Source organism: Galeopterus variegatus, unplaced genomic scaffold (genome assembly GCF_000696425.1).
Source record: "Galeopterus variegatus unplaced genomic scaffold, G_variegatus-3.0.2 Scaffold2030, whole genome shotgun sequence".
Taxonomy (NCBI): Eukaryota; Metazoa; Chordata; class Mammalia; order Dermoptera; family Cynocephalidae; genus Galeopterus; species Galeopterus variegatus.
In genome coordinates this window covers 310,839-318,517 of record NW_007728141.1, presented here as the reverse complement: position 1 = coordinate 318,517, position 7,679 = coordinate 310,839, and the positions used below count along the sequence as shown (strand labels likewise).

General features: G+C 37.7%; 1 protein-coding gene across 1 annotated transcript in view; it reads left to right on the top strand.

Annotated features, from left to right (window-relative positions):
* PLCB1 (phospholipase C, beta 1 (phosphoinositide-specific)) overlaps window positions 1-7,679 on the top strand; it is a 283,385-nt gene that overhangs the window by 150,668 nt on the left and 125,038 nt on the right. The gene's annotated exons all lie outside the window — the stretch shown is intronic.

Sequence of the window (7,679 nt, the reverse complement as noted above, 5' to 3'; positions counted from 1 at the left end):
CTGATATCAATGACCAACAAATTGAAGAACCAGGATCTTTTAAAATAATATATCAAGAGAATATCATATATGAGGTCTTGTATTCACATGAATTGAAACTGGGCAATGGTTGATTCAATTCAAACCACTTTTACAAATCTCCTCCATAGCAAGTTTTAAAATTTCAATGGATTCTAATGAGGGGCTTTGGGTTCATCTGCTTATAATAGAAATGAATTCAGAAATTTGAATATTGTAATCTATGACATGCCCAATACCGTAGAGATAATAAAAGCATGACTCTCAATTAATGATGATTTCCACTCTCCTTTAGAGCAGGGCTTCTCAAATTGTAATGTGCATACAGATCACCTGAGGATCTTGTAACAGGGCACATGTAGATTCAATAGGTCTGGCAAAGGTCACAAAATTCTGCATTTCTAACAAGCTTCCAGTTGATGCTGATTCTGCTGGCCCATGGGCCATATTTTGAGTAGCAAGGCTCTCAAAGTTTAGCATGTGTCAGAATCACTTCGATGGTTTCTTAAAACACAAATTGATAGGCCCTGTCCCCAGAGTCTCTGATTCAGTAGGTCTGAGATCCACCAGACCTCAGGAATTTGCATTTCTAGCAATTTTCATTGATTCTCATGCTGGTCCAGGGAACACACTTTGAAAACCCAGTGGTTTGGAGCCCTATAGCTATGGATGAAGCTCTCCACAGATGAAACCCATTTATTCCTTTTACTCTGAAATGTCAGCTAATCACAGAAACCTGGGAAGGGCTCAAGGAGAAAGTCTTTTCTCTGGAAATTGTCTGGAATTTCTTCCGTGAGTGATTGACCGTAGTCTTTGCAAAATAATTTGGCTAATCAATTTCAAGGATACATTCCCACACGATAAATATACAGGATGGTCGGTCTACTTCTCATTAAAAGACGAATTCATGATTTCCACTTAACTGCAAAGAGTTCATTCCTTCTGATTTCTTTGAAATTGTGTCGAAATATTTCTAATAAATTAAAGTTGTTAGGAACCTTAATATATATAACACATACATAAAATTCAGCAGTCATGTCCTTTCACCCTTTAATAGCACTTTAAATAACCTGTTACAATTATGAGTTCAATGCAGATTCTCTAACTACAGACAACAGAAAGAGCAGCATCTTTATTCTTTTCATTCACTGATTTATTCATTCATTCAAACTTTTTTTTTTATTTTAGCATAACATGTAGCTGATTTTTTAGTTTCAGGACATTGCCAATAATAGTATATCTATTGATTGTGCATGAGCAGGAAACTAAATGTGGATTCATTCATTCATTTAATAAATGTTTTTTAACAACTATGTGTCAGTCACTATCTAAGCATTATATATATNATGAAGCTCTCCACAGATGAAACCCATTTATTCCTTTTACTCTGAAATGTCAGCTAATCACAGAAACCTGGGAAGGGCTCAAGGAGAAAGTCTTTTCTCTGGAAATTGTCTGGAATTTCTTCCGTGAGTGATTGACCGTAGTCTTTGCAAAATAATTTGGCTAATCAATTTCAAGGATACATTCCCACACGATAAATATACAGGATGGTCGGTCTACTTCTCATTAAAAGACGAATTCATGATTTCCACTTAACTGCAAAGAGTTCATTCCTTCTGATTTCTTTGAAATTGTGTCGAAATATTTCTAATAAATTAAAGTTGTTAGGAACCTTAATATATATAACACATACATAAAATTCAGCAGTCATGTCCTTTCACCCTTTAATAGCACTTTAAATAACCTGTTACAATTATGAGTTCAATGCAGATTCTCTAACTACAGACAACAGAAGGAGCAGCATCTTTATTCTTTTCATTCACTGATTTATTCATTCATTCGAACTTTTTTTTTTATTTTAGCATAACATGTAGCTGATTTTTTAGTTTCAGGACATTGCCAATAATAGTATATCTATTGATTGTGTATGAGCAGGAAACTAAATGTGGATTCATTCATTCATTTAATAAATGTTTTTTAACAATTATGTGTCAATCACTATCTAAGCATTATATATATAATGATGAGAAAAATCAGATGCTCTCATAGACCTTCCAATGGGGAGGAAGAATTTTAATAAAAATCCATATATCTACGTGTAACTTGCAGCTGTCACTAATGTTTCAACAAAGAGATACCAAGTGAATGCTGATGATTTCTTTATATGATGACACGGCCATGCTGTGTCAAGAATCAGTTGGATTCCTGTTTCAGTTACTGCTGGAGGTATCAGTTATTGCTGGGCATTAATTGCCAAAAAACATCAAAATTATTTCACTTGGTAAGTGTTAATCAAGAAACTTAAAAAACTGAAGTCAACAGACTTTTTCTTTAAGTATTTTTATCCAGTTCCTTAAAACCGTCTTTTGTTTCTAACTAACCCTGGTAGGCTCTTCAAAATATATTTTCTTATGAAAATTTTCAAGCATATTTTAATACGAACATTTTCAAACATACATAAACATTGAAAAAATTGTACCATAAACACCCATATAACAGTCACCTGGATTCCACAATTAAAATGTTGATGCATTCACTTGATCTCATATAAACCCCCCACATACATAAACATTGAAAAAAATTGTACCATAAACACCCATATACCAGTCACCTGGATTCCACAATTAAAATGTTGATGCATTCACTTGATCTCATATAAACCCCCCTATCTGCTTATCAATCCACCTTATTTTTGATGCATTTCAAAGTAGGTTACAAACATCACTATACTTTACCTCTAAACATTTTAGAATGCATACATCAGGACACAGTTTTTAAGAATGATTCTGAGTTCCTAAGAAATGTGAAGCAAATATATTATCCAATTTCATTCAGCTAATAGAATTTTCTTTTTATTTTTCTTGATTGACCCATGATAATTGTATATATTTATGGTGTACAATATGATATTTGGTTGCATCATATTGTGTGCAATGATCATATCATGGAGCTTAGTATATCCGTCACCTCAAACATTTTTCACTTCTTTGTGTTAGGAAAATTGAACATCATCTTGACTAGCTATTCAGATACACAGTTAACTGTAGTCACCCTATATTGCTATCGAACACTAGATCTCATTCTTTCTACCTCTCTAAAATTTTGTATCCACTGACCACCCTCACCCATCCCCTCCTCACACCTCCCCTTAATAGTCTCTAGTAACCACTATTGTACTCTCTACTTCAATGAGATCAACATTTTTAGCTAATAGAAATGTAATGTTCAAATTGTACACATCCTTGAAGAAGCTCTTTCTTGAGAAAAAGCCTGGCTCCAAACAAAGCCGCGCCCACCACCCACATTTGTCCTGAGTGGACTGGATTTCTGCATGATTAAACTACGAGTCTCACCAACAACATTCTGGACTGATGATCTTGCTCCTTAATCAGCTGGTGTTCAAATCAAGATGCTGTCTTCCCAACCAGATGCACAGAAGGGACTGCACTTTTTAGACGACTTGGGCAGGGGCAACGTGATTCACCACCTCTAATAGCTCAGTCACATCTGGTATTTGAAAGACCCTATACTTACCATGTTAATTATTCAACTAAATTCTCTAAATCCTAGCTAGATCGGCAGATCCCAGTTTTCAATGCCCACAATGAAAATTTTTTCAACCAGCATATCAAATAGTTCCTTCTCCTTCTATAAAACTTACCAAAAATGGACTTTTCAGTTATCCTTTTACTAATCCATCTGTATCCTATTTTCAAAGTACTTCTGTTCATTTTGAAACTAGGAAAGGTATAAATTCTTATAAATATCTTAATTTCTTAAAGTCAATTTTGCCATATTATGAAGAAAAAAGTTGTAATTATTTAATTTGGCCACTAGAGGGCAGGAATTTACTTCTGCTGTGGTTCATTCTGCCTTTTTTTCTTCTACATCCTTAAGCAACTGAAGTACTGTCTTCTGAACCTGTTTTCCTTGAAATTTGTTTAATGGATCCCAAGAGAATCTCAATTAAATTAAGGAAACCAGCATAGAAAAGAAGTAGAAAGTCATTTTGTTTATATCATAATTTCCAGTACCATGTGAAAGGATTTCATATTTATTTTATTTGAACTCATAAAAACAAATATTTGGGAAAAGCCTGGGAAGAAGTAAAATCACACGTGTTGACTTCTGCTGATTCTTTTGAGTGGGACAAAAAAAATTGATTTCTGCATGTTGGCTCACATATCCATATAGTGCAATCTTTCAATTACGTTTATGATATCAAAAAATTAAATTACAGTATTGCACTAATATAGGTCTTTTTTTGTTTGTCAGCTCTTGTCTTTAACAGTTTCATTTAACTTATTTAACTTTTTATACATGAATGCCTTTTCATTGCAACAGAGAAAGCTCTGAGAATTCCGCTCACATTTACACATCTCTTTTTTCTCAGAGCAAGTTAAGTTACTACTGCAATTCCTTAAGCTGCTATTATCATAGAATACAGAGTGAACCACTACAGCACCTACCCTCACGGGTTACGATAAAGCTGATGTATATAACCGTGTCTAACACACAGTGATCTACACCAGCATCTGTTACCAAACTCCACTGGGTAAATGTAGTCAACGAAAATTTGTAAATATAGCCCTTAGCAAAAAAACTTAAACATCAGTCTGATATAGTTGCTGTTATGGATTCTCACTAAACTAATATATAACATTTGCCTCCAGAAAATCATAAAAGGCCCTTGATAGCGTTAGACTGTACAAGGATCCCCAAATTCCTTAGCTCAACATTTTATTTATTTATTTATTTATTATTTTTTACATTCTAAGATGTTGTTGCAGAGCAGTTGATGGGGAAGGGGAGAGGGATAGGGTGGAAGGGGAGGGTGTGGTCGAGGCCCAAGGCACCCCCCTCATTCCAGCAGAGGAGCCCAGGAGGCTACCGGTGGTAGCTCGGTCAGTTGTGGCTGTAACCCAGTGTTTAACGTCCTCCTTACCTGCCCTTTTCTCTCCACCTTTCTTTGGCCACTGCGGCGAGGAGGTGGGGAGTGGTGGGCTGCAGACTAGTTGACCCTTGGTCCGCTGTGCTGCCAGAGCACCCCTGTCCCTTCAGCATTGCTAAGGACACATTGCTCAGCCTGACACGATCTCAGAATTCCAGGCAAACTCTGCTCCTCTGAGCAGAAGGTATGGATAGGTAGCTTCTGGACCAAATGCTAAAGATGTGCTTCGTGCAGCTTCTTGGTCATTTGAAGTTGGGAGAGTTCACACAAAAATTCAGTTTTCCAGCTTTTCTCGAAATCTGGGCAGCAAGAGGCTGAAACTGAGCAGCAACTGCCCCACGTGCAGGAGCTCTCTCTCCAGCTCTGGACAAGGCCGCACTTTGCCTCGTTGCATTAAATCTAGTCACTATCCTCATTTCCACCATTTGCATCACCTGCCTGTTAATCTACTGTACAGTGTGAAAGGCACCCCCTTTCGGGGGGTTGTGCAATGCAGCCACGCAACCTGGAGGCATTTCCAGGTGTGAGACCCCTGGACTAAGCATCACTCCAAAGTCTGTGTCAAAGTCCATCACCAGCCTTTGATAACCCCTCCATCCTCAGTTGTAACCCTCCAACCTGGAGGCATTTCCAGGTGTGAGACCCCTGGACTAAGCATCACTCTAAAGTCTGTGTCAAAGTCCATCACCAGCCTTTGATAACCCCTCCATCCTCAGTTGTAACCCTAAAGCATAAAGCCTGTATATTTACTCAACGTTTGTCTGCTTTCTTAAAACCATCTTTGAATTTATACATTATATCAGTTTCTGGAAGGTAGGGGCTTTGTCTCACTTGTCCTCAATAAACAGAGATTTATTTTTGCCTTCAGCTTGACTCCAAATCACAGTTGAATTTGGTTTCCTGAGGGCAGACGGGTACATAGAATATCTGCGAACCTGACAAACAGCTGAAGTGAGCTTGCTGGATCGATTTCGAATGCACTTCAAGCCTGATACCCCCAACACACTAATTCCAGCTACCAAAAGAAGCCACACATAATTACTTTTCTGGAAGCTGGCTTTCTATCACCTTCATTCTTTCTGCCATCAAAATTTTCCTTTTCTCTAGCCTTCTCCAGAGCGCTAATTTTAGCCAGTTCTCACATTAGGAAGAAGATGCCCATGAACAGGGGTACCTTCTTTTCTTGTTTCCAGAGCAGCTGGGAGGCTGGGAAGATTTGCCCCCATGGTGTTCAAGCGGGAGGACTACCCAGTGTGGGTATACAGAGACCCAGTGTTGCAAAATCTGATTTTTCAAGAAAAGCAACCAATCCATTTTCTTCAACATAAAATCTCCTTAATTTGAAAATTTGGCAACATTGGGTGAGCTAAAGAAAGCACATCTGTGCACTCCATTTCAACCATGAGCCTCAAATTTGCAGTGTCTTGATTCTAGGGAGAATTTCCTGAGGGATGTAACTAAATAATGCAACCACACCAGAACTGACCCATGGGAAGTAGCCATTTTTCAGGAGACAGGATTCTACCATAGTGAGCTATATAGTCTGCCTAGGTTACTTGTTTAGGCTGATGTCCAGTCACTGTACCGAGGCTTATCCTTTTGCTTCGATGCCACCAGCACTGAACAGTCCTTGACAAAGAAGCAGGGCCTACTTGTTGAATTAAAATAAATTCTGCCATCAGTTAAAGCAGTTTGGGAACTCTTGCAGATGCTTTGGGGGGCAGATTAAAAGCCACTCGTGACTATCAGTGTCACCATTTTCACTCTCATCTAACTTTTTATAAAAATTTTATCCTATGACAGTCTTCTATTTGTAACTACATGCCAAAATGTCACCCTGTTGGGCTGCAAATGACTTCTGGAAAAGTACATTTCCTAATATATTTTATTTTATGTACTATGAAGTAGAACATTGGGATACTCATTGGCAGTAAAACCTGCCATGGACTCGGAATGTAATTCTAGTAAAGAGTTGCAGAGCATTTAGGGCATTAAAAAGCATCAAGGAAATAGTGTGTAATTACTGAGATAGTTATTTTATAAGGATCAGCATTTATTCAACAAACATTTATTAAACATTTGCTCTGTATAGGGTACAGTGGACTAGCTGCTAGAGGGGGTGCAGTGGAGATTTTACAATTTTTAATGCATTTATTATTATTATTATTCATTTGTTGCACAAGCTTAAATTTCTATTTACTTTATTCTCTTTTAACACACAACTATTTATTCTGTGCCAGGAACTATTCTAAGCACTTTAAAGATATTAACTTATTCGATCTTCTAAACAACCTTAATGATAGATAGTACTGATTCCCAGGACGTACATAGCCCCATCTGTAGAGATGCGGAAACTGAGCAGAGAGAGTTAAGTGACTCGCCCAACAACACACTGGTCGTAAGTGGCAGGGCCAGAATTTAAACCCAGGCAAGTCTGGCTCCAAAATCTGTACTCTTCTTCACTACATCAATTAGTTATTGCTGTAAAACAAATGGCCCCCAAATTTAGTTACTTACAACCTCCGCTTGCATCAAGTTTGCTACTCTCTCCTTTGACCAAAGCAAATCACATAGTCAGATCTAGAGTCAGTGTGGGAGGGCACTTCCAAAGGGCACAGACATAGGTTGGGGTAAAAATTGGGGCCTTTCATACAATTACCCTGCCACAATCATGGTTCCACACTATGCTGTTTTTACCCTGCTTTCC